Source organism: Phyllobates terribilis, unplaced genomic scaffold (assembly GCF_046119375.1).
Source record: "Phyllobates terribilis strain yellow unplaced genomic scaffold, ASM4611937v1 Scaffold_5__5_contigs__length_657084704, whole genome shotgun sequence".
Taxonomy (NCBI): Eukaryota; Metazoa; Chordata; class Amphibia; order Anura; family Dendrobatidae; genus Phyllobates; species Phyllobates terribilis.
Genome location: NW_027362765.1, coordinates 378,593,848 through 378,608,596, shown reverse-complemented (window position 1 = coordinate 378,608,596; position 14,749 = coordinate 378,593,848). Strand labels below are relative to the sequence as shown.

At 51.0% G+C, this 14,749-nt stretch overlaps 1 protein-coding gene across 4 annotated transcripts in view; it reads left to right on the top strand.

The window, feature by feature from the left end:
- ATN1 (atrophin 1) overlaps positions 1–14,749 on the top strand; it is a 37,008-nt gene continuing 22,259 nt past the window's right edge. The window contains exon 1 of one of the 4 annotated variants that reach the window (XM_073684815.1): positions 1–347. The gene's annotated coding sequence lies outside the window, so the exon portion shown is untranslated. Of the gene's footprint in view, positions 348–382; positions 727–14,227; positions 14,305–14,749 lie in introns of those variants that run through there. The other 3 variants (XM_073684818.1, XM_073684816.1, XM_073684817.1) reach the window with 3 other exon arrangements.

Here is a 14,749-nt window from a genome sequence, read left to right as displayed (position 1 = left end):
GGTAAAAAAAAAAAAAATTCGTCTTTTGTGGGATTTTCACTGCACAACGGATTAAAAAAAAAAGCAAAAAAAAGGCAAAAAAAAAAAAAGAAAAAGCTTTTTTTTTTTTTATTCTTTCTGCCGTGTGGCTGGTTTCCTGCGCACCCACTTTTTCTTTTTCGGCCTCGGTCATCATCGCAGGCACAGAAAACCCTGGGCACAATGATTCGTCAGGGCTCGCACTCCGATATCCCGCTCGGCCCTGGATGACTGCGATCGGAGGGATCGGAGACGCTGCAAATATAAAGACGAGTGAGGGCGATACGTGAGGATTCACAGCCTCCTGCGCCCCCCAATCCTTTTGTTAGGTGGGTGCCCTTCTGGATCCTTCCAGATATTCGCGAGCCGGGATTGAGATGGAGGTGTTAAGAGATTTACACACGTACACACACACGCACGTATCCATGTAACCGTCCAAAGCCGCGGAGGGGACGGACGCAGGCGACACGCTACATGACACACGTATGAAGCCATCCATCGTGTAGGTGGACGGGAAAGATATTGAGGGCAGAGACAGACAAAAATACACACACACCCCTCTCCGGTGTGATCCCCTCCGTGTACACACCCCCGGCACCAACATACACAACTGCGCAGTACACACAGAGGGGTAAGCGTGCACCCCTGGGCTCAACAGCTTGCAATCTACATGGAGAGAACACGGGAGAGGCCTACGAAAGGGAGCAGGTATTGCTACATTTTTGGAATACTGCTGAAGGGTTCTTGGGTTTAATTGCTTACTGTTTCTTTAAGACGTACTAACCTATTCCACCATGTTATTCTCATTCTATTATATGTATATATATATATATATATATTCGTACGGCAGAGATAGAATTGTGTACGATCACGTAATGAAATGTTAGATCGTCGATGTACCCCCTGCACTGCCTTCATGATGGTATAGGTGGAATCTCATGCAAATGATTGAAAGGGTTAATCGATATCGCTTCTTGGTGTCGTGCATAAGACGGGAGGTCAGATAAGGTTTGCCGGGGGACCGATGCTTTACAAAAATGTCACGTCGGAATCTAAAAATATCGAGAGAAAAATATATATGTATTAAAAAGAGAATCTCCAATTTGCACCCAAGTCCTTGCGTCGTCCTCTCCTGCTCAGCTCTCCATCACTTTCTGGGAAAGCTGAGTGACGCTCCATATGACGGCCGTCACATTCCGTACAGAGATGGTCACCCGGCTTTCCTGCACTCCTGAAAGGCAGATCTGCTCCTGGATCTCCAGCCGTGGAGGCAGATGTGTCATATTGATTGTCCCCCAGCTTTCCCAAAATTGGTGTTAGTATAGATAATTTTTTTATTTTAGGGTATTTTTTTGTCTGATACTTTACGTATAGAATACACATGGCTTGTCCATTTATGTTGCTACCCTTTACTAGGGAGTATATTCATCACTCCAAAAGTGAAGGATTTGTCTGATGTGTTCCTGTTGTTACATGTATTGGGGACGTACATAGAAAAATGGGGACCCCCCAATGTTGTGCAATAGACTATGACTTCATTCTAGTAAGAGGAGGGTCCTCGTGTAACCTTTGGACCCCCATTTGCTCTGGTGGGGGGGGGTTCATATTACTCAGCTGATTGCTAATTTGGGGCCTGCCCTATAAACGCCATCTCTTTTTGCCCTAGTGTACATGTCAGGAGTGTAATTATAGTGAAAGTGCGGGTTGCGGTCAAACCCGGGCCTTGGAGCCTAGTAGGGCCCAAAAAGGTCCCTCTGGCCCAAATGAGAAGACCAATAATATTGACGACCTGTGATAATTGGGGTCCCCCTGTTGAAGATTTTGCATTGGGGTCCTGAACATCAAGTTATGGAGAAATGCCAAATACGTCCTACAGTAGTGACTGGTGGGGGAACAAGTGCACCGGCCCATGCTGAACCCCAAATTGTGGTAAACCTGTTGATGGAAAATCATTGGAAGCTATCGAAACTTCAAGTCACTCAACCCTAGGAAATAGTGAGCCCCATTTTCCATTCTCAATGCCTAACTTTCCAGTAAGAGTTGGGTAGAGGACTCCCTTACTCTATAGACTGTTGGGGTGCACAACACCTAAGCCCACCCATGCCCACTGATCAAATGTGGATGCAACACTGGCCTCTTTACCTGGGGCACAGGCAACATCCGGTACCCCTCTTTAGGCTGCATGACCCATATGTGACCCCAATTCTTATCCCCTTCATGGGAGAGTTTCCACACATTCATGCTCAAATCTATGTAAAAAATCAGGAACAGGACCCCCACATTTTTGAAAATGCAAATAATCACATGACTAAAAAATCAGTATTACAGGTAAATGGTAGAAACGTTGTCATATATCTTATTGAGTGAAAGTGTCATTTTTCAGTAGTTTGTACGTTTCATTTTCTGCTGCAGAATTTCTACAAGTGTTCACGAACATTCTAAGTTACCCCCCAAAAATTATAAATCTAGAGTAAAACAGTAAATAGAAGACGGGGAGGAGGGAGATGCAGCTGCAGCTTCTCTCACTCTACTCTGCATGCTGTGAGAGGGGAGAGGGAGCAGAACAGGGTGATACTTGGTTTGCTCAGCATCGGTAAAACATCAGGAAGAGCAGATCCAGTACGGGCATGATAAAAGAAAGCTCATACAAAGGAATAGCAAGAAAAAAACATCTTAAATACAGGTGAGACGCACTGGCTGTGTCTACTTTATTTTTTGCGGGGTTTTTTTTTTTTTTTCTCTACTTCTTTGATGTATGCATATTTCTAATTATATGCTCTGATCCAATCAGATGTCTCCCCTCTTCTGCTCCTCCTCCCCTCTCACAGCATATGATGCTCTGATCCAATCAGATGTCTCCCTTCTTCTGCTCCTCCTCCCCTCTCACAGCATATGATGCTCTGATCCAATCAGATGTCTCCCCTCTTCTGCTCCTCCTCCCCTCTCACAGCATATGATGCTCTGATCCAATCAGATGTTTCCCCTCTCCTGCTTCTCCTTCCCTCTCACATCATATGATGCTCTGATCCAATCAGATGTCTCCCTTCTCCTGCTTCTCCTCCCCTCTCACATCATATGATGCTCTGATCCAATCAGATGTCTCCCCTCTCCTGCTTCTCCTCCCCTCTCACATCATATGATGCTCTGATCCAATCAGATGTCTCCCTTCTTCTGCTCCTCCTTCCCTCTCACATCATATGATGCTCTGATCCTATCAGATGTCTCCCCTCTCCTGCTTCTCCTTCCCTCTCACATCATATGATGCTCTGATCCAATCAGATGTCTCCCTTCTCCTGCTTCTCCTCCCCTCTCACATCATATGATGCTCTGATCCAATCAGATGTCTCCCCTCTCCTGCTTCTCCTCCCCTCTCACATCATATGATGCTCTGATCCAATCAGATGTCTCCCCTCTTCTGCTCCTCCTCCCCTGTCACAGCATATGGTGCTCAAATCTAAATGATGTCTCCCTTCTTCTGCTCCTCCTCCCCTCTTACACCATAGGATGCTCTGATCCAATAAGATGTCTCCCCTCTTCTGCTCCTCCTCCCCTCTCACAGCACATGATGCTCTGATCCAATCAGCTGTCTCCCCTCTTCTGCTCCTCCTTCCCTCACATCACATGATGCTCTGATCCAATCAGATGTCTCCCCTCTTCTATTCCTCCTCCCCTGTCACAGCATATGATGCTCTGATCCAATCAGATGTCTCCCCTCTTCTGCTCCTCCTTCCCTCACATCACATGATGCTCTGATCCAATCAGATGTCTCCCCTCTTCTATTCCTCCTCCCCTGTCACAGCATATGATGCTCTGATCCAATCAGATGTCTCCCCTCTTCTGCTCCTCCTTCCCTCACATCACATGATGCTCTGATCCAATCAGATGTCTCCCCTCTTCTATTCCTCCTCCCCTCTCACAGCACATGATGCTCTGATCCAATCAGCTGTCTCCCCTCTTCTGCTCCTCCTTCCCTCACATCACATGATGCTCTGATCCAATCAGATGTCTCCCCTCTTCTATTCCTCCTCCCCTGTCACAGCACATGATGCTCTGATCCAATCAGCTGTCTCCCCTCTTCTGCTCCTCCTTCCCTCACATCACATGATGCTCTGATCCAATCAGATGTTTCCCCTCTTCTATTCCTCCTCCCCTGTCACAGCATATGATGCTCTGATCCAATCAGATGTCTCCCCTCTTCTGCTCCTCCTCCCCTCTCACAGCATGCAGCCTCACAGTCACAGAGAGAGGGAAACTGCAGCTGCATCCCCCTCCTCTATGTCTACCATTTACTATTTCACTCCAGTTAGATTTTTTGGTGACCGATGAAGATTTTGAACATTTAGAGAGATCTTATATACAGGGAAAGGGGAACTATAAGCTGCAAGAGGTGAGGAAGATATGACATAGAGGTTTCCTGTACTCACATAGTTTACTTATTTAGGCAAAATCGATATTATAATTCTAGATGGTATTTAAATTATTATAATGTGCTGAAGATATTGTGGGCCGTGTCTGGTGGTACTGGAGGTACTATTTGGGTTATGTGGTCACTGCAGGATACCGTTATTTTTGCAATGCATGGTAGTTTTTGAAAGATTGTTCTTATAGATATTAGTATTGTCTGAAAATATTTAGTAAATATATAGTTGAGCAAATTTAGCAAAGGGACTATATGCTACATGGCAACAGCAGAGGGGATGCTGCAGAGTAACAGGAGCCAGGACTCTGCAGAGTATTATTTACTATTATGCTTACTTATATAGCGCCATCATATTCAGCAGCTCTTTACAGACATTGGTATCGCTGTCCACATTGTGGCTCACAATCTAAATTCCCTGTCAGTATGTCTTTGGAGTGTGGGAGGAAACCTTTGAACTTGGAGGAAACCCACGCAAACACGGGGAGAACATACAAACTCCTTGCAGATGTCGCACTTGGTGGGATTTGAACCCAGTTCTCCAGCAAAGCAACAGTGCTAACCACTGAGCCACTGTACTGCACAAGAGAAGTAGGGACGCTGCAGAGTAACGAGCAGGGGCGCTGCACAGTAACAGGAGCAGGGACGCTGCACAGTAACAGGAGCAGGGACGCTGCACAGTAACAGGAGCAGGGACGCTGCAGAGTTTCAGGAGCAGGGACGCTGCACAGTAACAGGAGCAGGGACGCTGCACAGTAACAGGAGCAGGGACGCTGCAGAGTTACAGGAGCAGGGACGCTGCAGAGTTACAGGAGCAGGGACGCTGCACAGTAACAGGAGCAGGGACGCTGCACAGTAACAGGAGCAGGGACGCTGCACAGTAACAGGAGCAGGGACGCTGCACAGTAACAGGAGCAGGGACGCTGCAGAGTTACAGGAGCAGGGACGCTGCAGAGTTACAGGAGCAGGGACGCTGCACAGTAACAGGAGCAGGGACGCTGCACAGTAACAGGAGCAGGGACGCTGCACAGTAACAGGAGCAGGGACGCTGCACAGCAACAGGAGCAGGGACGCTGCAGAGTTACAGGAGCAGGGACGCTGCACTGTAACAGGAGCAGGGACGCTGCACAGTAACAGGAGCAGGGACGCTGCACAGTAACAGGAGCAGGGACGCTGCACAGTAACAGGAGCAGGGACGCTGCACAGTAACAGGAGCAGGGACGCTGCACAGTAACAGGAGCAGGGACGCTGCACTGTAACAGGAGCAGGGACGCTGCAGAGTTACAGGAGCAGGGACGCTGCAGAGTTACAGGAGCAGGGACGCTGCACTGTAACAGGAGCAGGGACGCTGCACAGTAACAGGAGCAGGGACGCTGCACAGTAACAGGAGCAGGGACGCTGCATAGAAACAGGAGCAGGGACGCTGCACAGTAACAGGAGCAGGGACGCTGCACTGTAACAGGAGCAGGGACGCTGCACAGTAACAGGAGCAGGGACGCTGCACAGTAACAGGAGCAGGGACGCTGCACAGTAACAGGAGCAGGGACGCTGCACAGTAACAGGAGCAGGGACGCTGCAGAGTTTCAGGAGCAGGGACGCTGCACAGTAACAGGAGCAGGGACGCTGCACAGTAACAGGAGCAGGGACGCTGCAGAGTTACAGGAGCAGGGACGCTGCAGAGTTACAGGAGCAGGGACGCTGCACAGTAACAGGAGCAGGGACGCTGCACAGTAACAGGAGCAGGGACGCTGCACAGTAACAGGAGCAGGGACGCTGCACAGTAACAGGAGCAGGGACGCTGCACAGTTACAGGAGCAGGGACGCTGCACAGTTACAGGAGCAGGGACGCTGCACAGTAACAGGAGCAGGGACGCTGCACAGTAACAGGAGCAGGGACGCTGCACAGTAACAGGAGCAGGGACGCTGCACAGTAACAGGAGCAGGGACGCTGCAGAGTTACAGGAGCAGGGACGCTGCACTGTAACAGGAGCAGGGACGCTGCACAGTAACAGGAGCAGGGACGCTGCACAGTAACAGGAGCAGGGACGCTGCACAGTAACAGGAGCAGGGACGCTGCATAGAAACAGGAGCAGGGACGCTGCAGAGTTACAGGAGCAGGGACGCTGCAGAGTTACAGGAGCAGGGACGCTGCACAGTAACAGGAGCAGGGACGCTGCACAGTAACAGGAGCAGGGACGCTGCACAGTAACAGGAGCAGGGACGCTGCACAGTAACAGGAGCAGGGACGCTGCACAGTAACAGGAGCAGGGACGCTGCACAGTAACAGGAGCAGGGACGCTGCACAGTAACAGGAGCAGGGACGCTGCACAGTAACAGGAGCAGGGACGCTGCACAGTAACAGGAGCAGGGACGCTGCACAGTAACAGGAGCAGGGACGCTGCACAGTAACAGGAGCAGGGACGCTGCACAGTAACAGGAGCAGGGACGCTGCACAGTAACAGGAGCAGGGACGCTGCACAGTAACAGGAGCAGGGACGCTGCACAGTAACAGGAGCAGGGACGCTGCACAGTAACAGGAGCAGGGACGCTGCAGAGTTACAGGAGCAGGGACGCTGCAGAGTTACAGGAGCAGGGACGCTGCACAGTAACAGGAGCAGGGACGCTGCACAGTAACAGGAGCAGGGACGCTGCACAGTAACAGGAGCAGGGACGCTGCAGAGTTACAGGAGCAGGGACGCTGCAGAGTTACAGGAGCAGGGACGCTGCACAGTAACAGGAGCAGGGACGCTGCACAGTAACAGGAGCAGGGACGCTGCGCAGTAACAGGAGCAGGGACGCTGCGCAGTTACAGGAGCAGGGACGCTGCAGAGTTACAGGAGCAGGGACGCTGCAGAGTTACAGGAGCAGGGACGCTGCACAGTAACAGGAGCAGGGACGCTGCACAGTAACAGGAGCAGGGACGCTGCACAGTAACAGGAGCAGGGACGCTGCGCAGTAACAGGAGCAGGGACGCTGCACAGTAACAGGAGCAGGGACGCTGCACAGTAACAGGAGCAGGGACGCTGCACAGTAACAGGAGCAGGGACGCTGCAGAGTTACAGGAGCAGGGACGCTGCAGAGTTACAGGAGCAGGGACGCTGCACAGTAACAGGAGCAGGGACGCTGCACAGTAACAGGAGCAGGGACGCTGCACAGTAACAGGAGCAGGGACGCTGCAGAGTTACAGGAGCAGGGACGCTGCAGAGTTACAGGAGCAGGGACGCTGCAGAGTTACAGGAGCAGGGACGCTGCAGAGTTACAGGAGCAGGGACGCTGCAGAGTTACAGGAGCAGGGACGCTGCAGAGTTACAGGAGCAGGGACGCTGCAGAGTTACAGGAGCAGGGACGCTGCAGAGTTACAGGAGCAGGGACGCTGCGCACTAACAGCAGCAGGGATGCTGCAGAGTATCAGGAGCAAGGATGTTACAGAGTAAAAGCAGCAGGGATGCTGTAGCATAACAGGAGCAGGGATGCTGCAGAATATAAGGAGCAAGGATGCTGCAGAATATAAGGAGCAAGGATGCTGCAGAATATCAGGAGAAGAGATACATCAGAGTAAAAGAAGCAGGGATACATCAGAGTAATAGGAGCAGGTATGCTGCAGAATAAGGGGAGCCGGGATCCTGTAGAGCAACAGTAGCAGGGATGCTGCCGAATTACAGGAGCAGATATGCTGCAGAGTAACAGGGATGCTGCAGAATATGGGTGGGGCTTTTCCTAGACTTTTTGTTGTGCTGCTGATGGCTTTCACACAAGTGACAGCTGCAGTTCACAAGGTTACATATCACTCTGTGGAGGGAAGACCTGCATTTTATACGCTGGTCTTTGACGCGCCCCCAGGGCCGTGGGGTACTCGGCAGCCGGGCCTCTTATGGATGCCGGGGAATATCACGGTGGCTGGCCCGCTCTGTGACCCAAGGCGGTCAGTGCAAAAGGGGGGATACTTATATATGTGGGTTTTTTTGGGGATTGTTCGTGATGCCACCTTTGGATTGCGGCTAAAGGGTGCCTCCGCTGCGGAGCAGTCCTCTGGAGCTGGTGTTACGGCAGCAGGGATGGCGTGGCTCTCCACAGGAAGAGCTAGCTCCAGGGCAGTGTAGAAAGATGGTGGTTGCGCTGGGCGTTGTGGTGAAGGGAGGGAAAGATGGCGCAGATGAAAGAATGGACGGAGGCAGTGCGGTGCAGTCATCCGAGTCTTTACTCACAGTTCTTATGACAGTTCCACTGGTGCACAGTACAGGTGTCAGCCTCCCCCGTCACGCTGCGTTCACCAAGCAGGGGTTCAGAACTTCCTCAGGTAGATCAGGAGTACCTGGCAGAACCCCACTTCCTCGTGTTCTTAACTAGACCGACTTCACGCTGGGTCTTTCTCCCTCCAGCCCTGCGCTGCCCACTCTCAATCCCGCTCGGGTGCTCTGATGTCCCTCCTGTCCGTCGGAGTTCTCGGACCTGCTTGACCATTACGGGGATTAGAATGCATCTTCGACAACTGACTATACAAGCCAGAAGCCTCCGGTTTTTCCAGCCGAGACCTGGAGTACACGACTGGGCCAGGAGCCGGTCCCCTTCTTGGGGCCTACGATCCCTCTGTCTTCTGGCAGAATTGGGGCTTACGGGTGTTTCCTGCACTCGCCGTACACCCTAGGATCCCTTCTTAGAGCGGAGCCTACTCCTCTGCTCCCCTCCTGGGCCTCTATCTCTAGGCCCCTACCTGTGGAGCAGGTTCCCCGTGGTGGCGTGTGTAGGTGACTCTATCACCAGGGTATAAATTCCGGTTGGGATGGCCCTCTTCCAGCTCGGACTCAACATCCCGCCTGTTAACAAAGATGTCCCTTGCAAAGTTGGGATCTCTTATAAAGCCCCACCCAGCCTTCAGATCAAACTTTACCACGATTCCCTCGTCGCGGGGGCTGGGGTGGGCTGACTCCGCCTGGTGGACTTGGGCCTTTGCGGCCTTGTCCCGGGCCTCCAGGCGTTCACGGCTCGCCCGCCGAGCGCGCCACTCCTTTTCCAGCTGCCGGAGCTCCCGCCTGCAGAACTCCTTCCTCTGCAGGGCTTCGGCCTGGGTCTCCCACGGGAACCCTATCAGGTCCCCCCCTGGTTGTCCCAGCAAAACTCCTCTCCGCCGGAATAGGCAACCAGGGGTGCTGGTGTCGGGAGTAGCATGCTCGGCTGCTGGTCCTCGATTCGGGCAGACCAATCGAAGACCGGAGCGCCGTACACCCACTCGGGTGCCGGAGGTGGAGGCGCCGGGAAGGAACCAAGTAGAAGGCTCCCAGTTTCCGTGCTCGGGAGTGAAGGTTCCGGGAGGGCACTAGGTGGAGGCTCCTCAGGGTCAGCGCCCGGGGGTGGAGGTTCCGGGCTGAGCAGCTGCTCCAAGGAGGGCATGGTGGCATACGGGGAGTGCTGGTGAAAGAGGTCCAGGATCAGGTTGGCGCTTGCAGCGCCCGGGACAGGGGACTCTTTCCTACCTGCTCCTGTGCTGCATCCGGCCTCCTGGTACTCAGGGGGCTCCGCCCTGGGCTGGGGTGCCGCTGCTGGCTTCCGGTGCTGCTCTCCGCCGTGCTGCCATCTTTTCCAACAGTTCGCTCCTCCATCTGGTGACCGCTGCCTGCTGAGCCTGTTCCACTTGCCGGTTCAGTTCCAGGACTTCACTCTGGAGGAACTCCGCGTCCTCCAGGGACAATTTTCCGGCTGCTCCCTCCTGGGTGAGGGGGGTCGCTTGCCATTGCAGCAGGCCAGAGGCGGAGGCTTGTTCCTGGTGTCCGTCTATGCTGGCTGCCGGGTGCGGTCTGTCTAGACTGGTTAAGACCACACCCTGTCTCCATTCCTTTTCTCCTCCTCCTCTCTTTTTTCGGGGGCGGTCCCATGGCAATCTGCTGTCGGTCACTCCCTGTGACGGCCTCCCTGCCTTGACGGACACATCTACACGGACAGTCACTGTTGCAAGGGGCAGGGTTGGCTTTTAGCGCCATTCCGGGACCCGGCCCACGATGGGAGGTTCCATTTTGTTGTCTTTGAGCATGCACATAATGGCGCCCGTTCTTCTGAGGCGGGCGCCACATTCAGTAACATAACACAGTTCTCTAGGCACACTTCACCCGCCGGTACGGGCTGGTCATGTATCCTGTTCGTGACGCCAAACTCTGACGCGCCCCCAGGGCCGTGGGGTACTCGGCAGCCGGGCCTCTTATGGATGCCGGGGGATATCACGGTGGCTGGCCTGCTCCGTGACCCAGGGCGGTCAGTGCAAAAGGGGGGGCACTTATATATGTTTTTTTGGGGGGATTGTTCGTGACGTCACCTGTGGATTGCGGCTAAAGGGTGCCGCCGCTGTGGAGCAGTCCTCTGGAGCTGGTGTTACGGCAGCAAGGATGTTGTGGCTCTCCACAGGTAGAGCTAGCTCCAGGGCAGTGTAGAAAGATGGTGGTTGCGCTGGGCGTTGTGGTGCAGGGAGGGAAAGATGGCGCAGATGAAAGAAGGGACGGAGGCAGTGCGGTGCAGTCATCCGAGTTTTTACTCACAGTTCTTATGACAGTTCCACTGGTGCACTGTACAGGTGTCAGCCTCCCCCGTCACGCTCCGTTCACCAGGCAGGGGTTCAGCACTTCCTCAGGCAGATTAGGAGTACAGGACAGAACCCCACTTTATCGTGTTTCTAACTAGACCGTCTTCACGCTGGGTCTTTCTCCCTCCTGCCCTGCACTGTCCACTCTCAATCCCGCTCGGGTGCTCTGAAGTCCCTCCTGTCTTGTTGGAGTTCCCGGACCTGCTTGACCCTCCTGGGGATAGAATGCGGCTTCGGCAACTGACTTTACAAGCCAGAAGCCTCCGGTTTTTCCAGCCAGGGGCCGGTCCCCTTCTTGCGGCCTATGATCCCTCTGTCTTCTGGCAGATTTGGGGCGTACGGGTGCCTTCCTGCACTCGCTGTACCCCCTAGGATCCCTTCTTAGAACGGAGCCTACTCCTCTGCTCCCCTCCTGGGCCTCTATCTCTAGGCCCCTACTTGTGGACAGAGCTCCTGCTGAGACTCTGCTCCCGGACTGTTCTTCTGAACTGTCCTATCGACTGACCTGCCACCCTAAGATGGCTTCCCTTTATATATACCTACTACCATAGTGCTCCCTTAAACTATTTCCTCTACCCACACCCACTACTGGTTCCCCCTACCTCTGGGTTCCGCCCACTCCAGCCAGGGACAGGGCTCAGCGGAAACATACATTGCCTCTTGCCCTTCCAGCCGGCCTGGAGCAGTGTAGTGATGGATGCAGGTGTTGGGGTTCCGGGCAGTACTCCCTCCTTACCTGAGAGAAGGAGACACCACACCTCTGGGTGAGGTGCAGTACCTCTGTGGCGACTGAACCCTCAGGTGCGCCACATCTTCATACACAGCATGTAGCAGTAGGCTTAGCTTGCTTACTGAGAGATGCACGCCTATAAATATAGCACATGTATGGGAGTCCATGCACCAGAAAATCAAATTAGCGGAATATGGTGTAAAATGATATTACATTTGTCAGGCCGCGGATGACCACGCCCCGTCCATTAAGCTTCGCCAACCATATTGTGTCAGGAAAAGGAAATGATGTGCCCCATAATTCACAACTTTTTTATACCTGAAAACTGGTATGGATGGGTGGCTTAAGCAGAAGACAACCCAACAAAAGTCAAAGGAGCATTCTGGCTTTGCCCCCTTTTGCTTCTGGCGGTGAGGGGGTCCGCTGATGTCATGTTGTCTACTTCTAGCTGTAGAACAGGACAGGTGGGTGACAAGTGCCCACTGCCCACGTGCCGGTAGAAGTGACATCACTGACCCCTTTCACCTCCAGATGCGGAATACCCCTTTAACTCAAATCAAACCTCGGGGTATTGGGGTATACTGATTGTTTTGTTATGGTCATTTACAATTATTAATTAATCATTAACAGCATGAAGTGATAATATTCCGTCCAAGAAAGTCCTGCACATGAGCTGACTATTAAATAGGCGAAAACATCTGTATAATGAAAACTGTGCCAAACTCCCAAAAAAATGACAAGGACTGAGAAAAACTTATGTAAAAATGACACAAAAAAAGCTATAATGATTTGGGGGCAAAAAAAAAAAAATATTCTTAACATTCAAATATTTTCTCCAAAAAGAAAGCTAAAAAAGAATGATGAATCGGGGCTTGGGTGCATAGTTAGAGGGTTAGTCCTGCTCTGCTCAATTTTGCATCGAGAGGAGAACGATAATGACGTCACATCTACTGATACCTTCCAGAAGACATTGGAGGTATCAGGCACCTGACCCCTCTCCCTTCTCAATGCAGAAGTGAGCGGAGCAGGACTAACCGTTGACTTTTGCTGAACCATCTAAAACCCCTTCAAAGTTTTGTGCCTATATAACAAAAAATCCCAATGACTTGTGGATTTTCAGCACCATTTCTGCACCGATCTGTTAATTTAGGGATTTTTTTTTTGCTGTTTTTAGGGCAGTTTTAGGGCAGTTTTTCTACATACGTTTTTATCTTTCATACACAGTTTTTGAAGGTTCTCTGCAGGAGATTGTTCCAGACATCTTGGAGAACTGACCCCAGATCTTCTATGTGAGAAGACTGGATGATGTGAGATCATCACCTCCACGACTCCTCATTCTTAATGACATTGGTTGGATGTACGCACGCTTAGGGAGAGACCTGTCAATCTAGGGGAGCAGAGCGGGAAGGAGACGCCAGGAACCGGTGTCTGATCCATCATTTGTGGGTGAGGGGGGGGGGGTTAAGTCACTTTTTTTGTCTTATGGTACTCGTTGACATTTTTTGCACCAAATTCTTCAAAAAAAAAAGGTGCACGCTGTTCTTGAATTCTGTGAAAATGCAAAAAATGCTCTGTATTTTTTGTCTTTAACCTTTTTTAGAGCAAAAAGTTGCATGATGTTGAAAACTCCTAAAAGTACATAAAAACACTCCGGCGGGGAACTGGAGTACATTTGAGCATAACATTTTTTTTAAAAAAAGCAATTGATGAATCAGCTGAAAACATCTGGAAAATCCCAACCCCCACCCACAATGACAAACATAAAAAAAAGGCGAACACATAAAATAGACTTAAAGGGGTATTCCCATATCCAATATCCTATCCCAGTATGTAGTAAGTGTAATAATAATAATATTAGAAAATACCTTCAATTAGAAATGTAGTATAGTTCTTATGATTCGCTGTCGCTTACCCCATGTGCAGGACATTGCAGTTATTTAGATATCCATGGTTACGATCACTAACAACTAACCAGCTGTCACTATATGAGTGGTCGTAACCATGGATACCTAAGCTACTGCACATGGGGTAAGCGACAGCGAATCAGGAGAACTATACTACATTTCTAATTGGAGGTATTTCCTTTAAAAAAAAAAAAGGCACGAAGTAAATACAGAATAAGGTGCAAATAAAAGAAACATTTTTAGTCCAGAAAGAAAAAAACGATGATGAATCGGCCCGTGTATGTACGGAGGTATGAGAAAGAATTATATTCCCGGGGAGAGTAACTCCGTCACGCTGTGCCGCAGCGAGGCACCGTACAGCGGTATCCAGTGAGATAAGCCCTAAATTAAAGAAGATCCATATTTACTCCGCAGGACTGTTCAGATCCCGCATTGTACCTCCAAGATGGGCACTGTCACTGTCAACTGGTAAAAAAAAAACAAAAAAAAACAAGTTATATTTAGGATTTGCGGTAAATGCTGTAGGCCGTCGCGAGCGTTCAATCAATAACCTGGGAAAATGTGAAACCCAAGCAGCTCTCCACCTGCGGAGGACTCTCTTCCTGCAAGGCTCTGCCTCCTGCTCACATGACCGGTAGGCTGCACGGCTCATCTTCCACCAGGCAGGGTGAGTATAAACTACCGGGGAAAGAGAAGGGTGCACATACTTTTTTTTTTTTTGCTTAGCTTACATTCTGCAGTGTGTCCGGTCGGTGGGGACTTCCAGGTCCCCATTCACATTGGAGTCTCTGCTGCAGGTTTACCAAGTGCGTCGCTCTCTGTCCTGGCCGGTGACCGCCTGTCTGACCACATCTTGATTAGCATTATGATGATAAACATGCCTCAAAAGCGCAGCTTGCAAGCCGCGAGCCTTCACGTCATATTTCTACTGTTTTTATTTAATATGTTTTGCATTTTTTTCGTTGCATTTTTTTTGGGATTAAACAGTACCCATCACCAGGTCAAAAGTGTCCAGTTTTTGCTCTATTTTTTTTTTCCCCCCTGCTGCTCTCCTAAGTATTTTAATTTTTGTTTTATGAAAATCCGCCATACGGTTCCAGAGATATGTGACA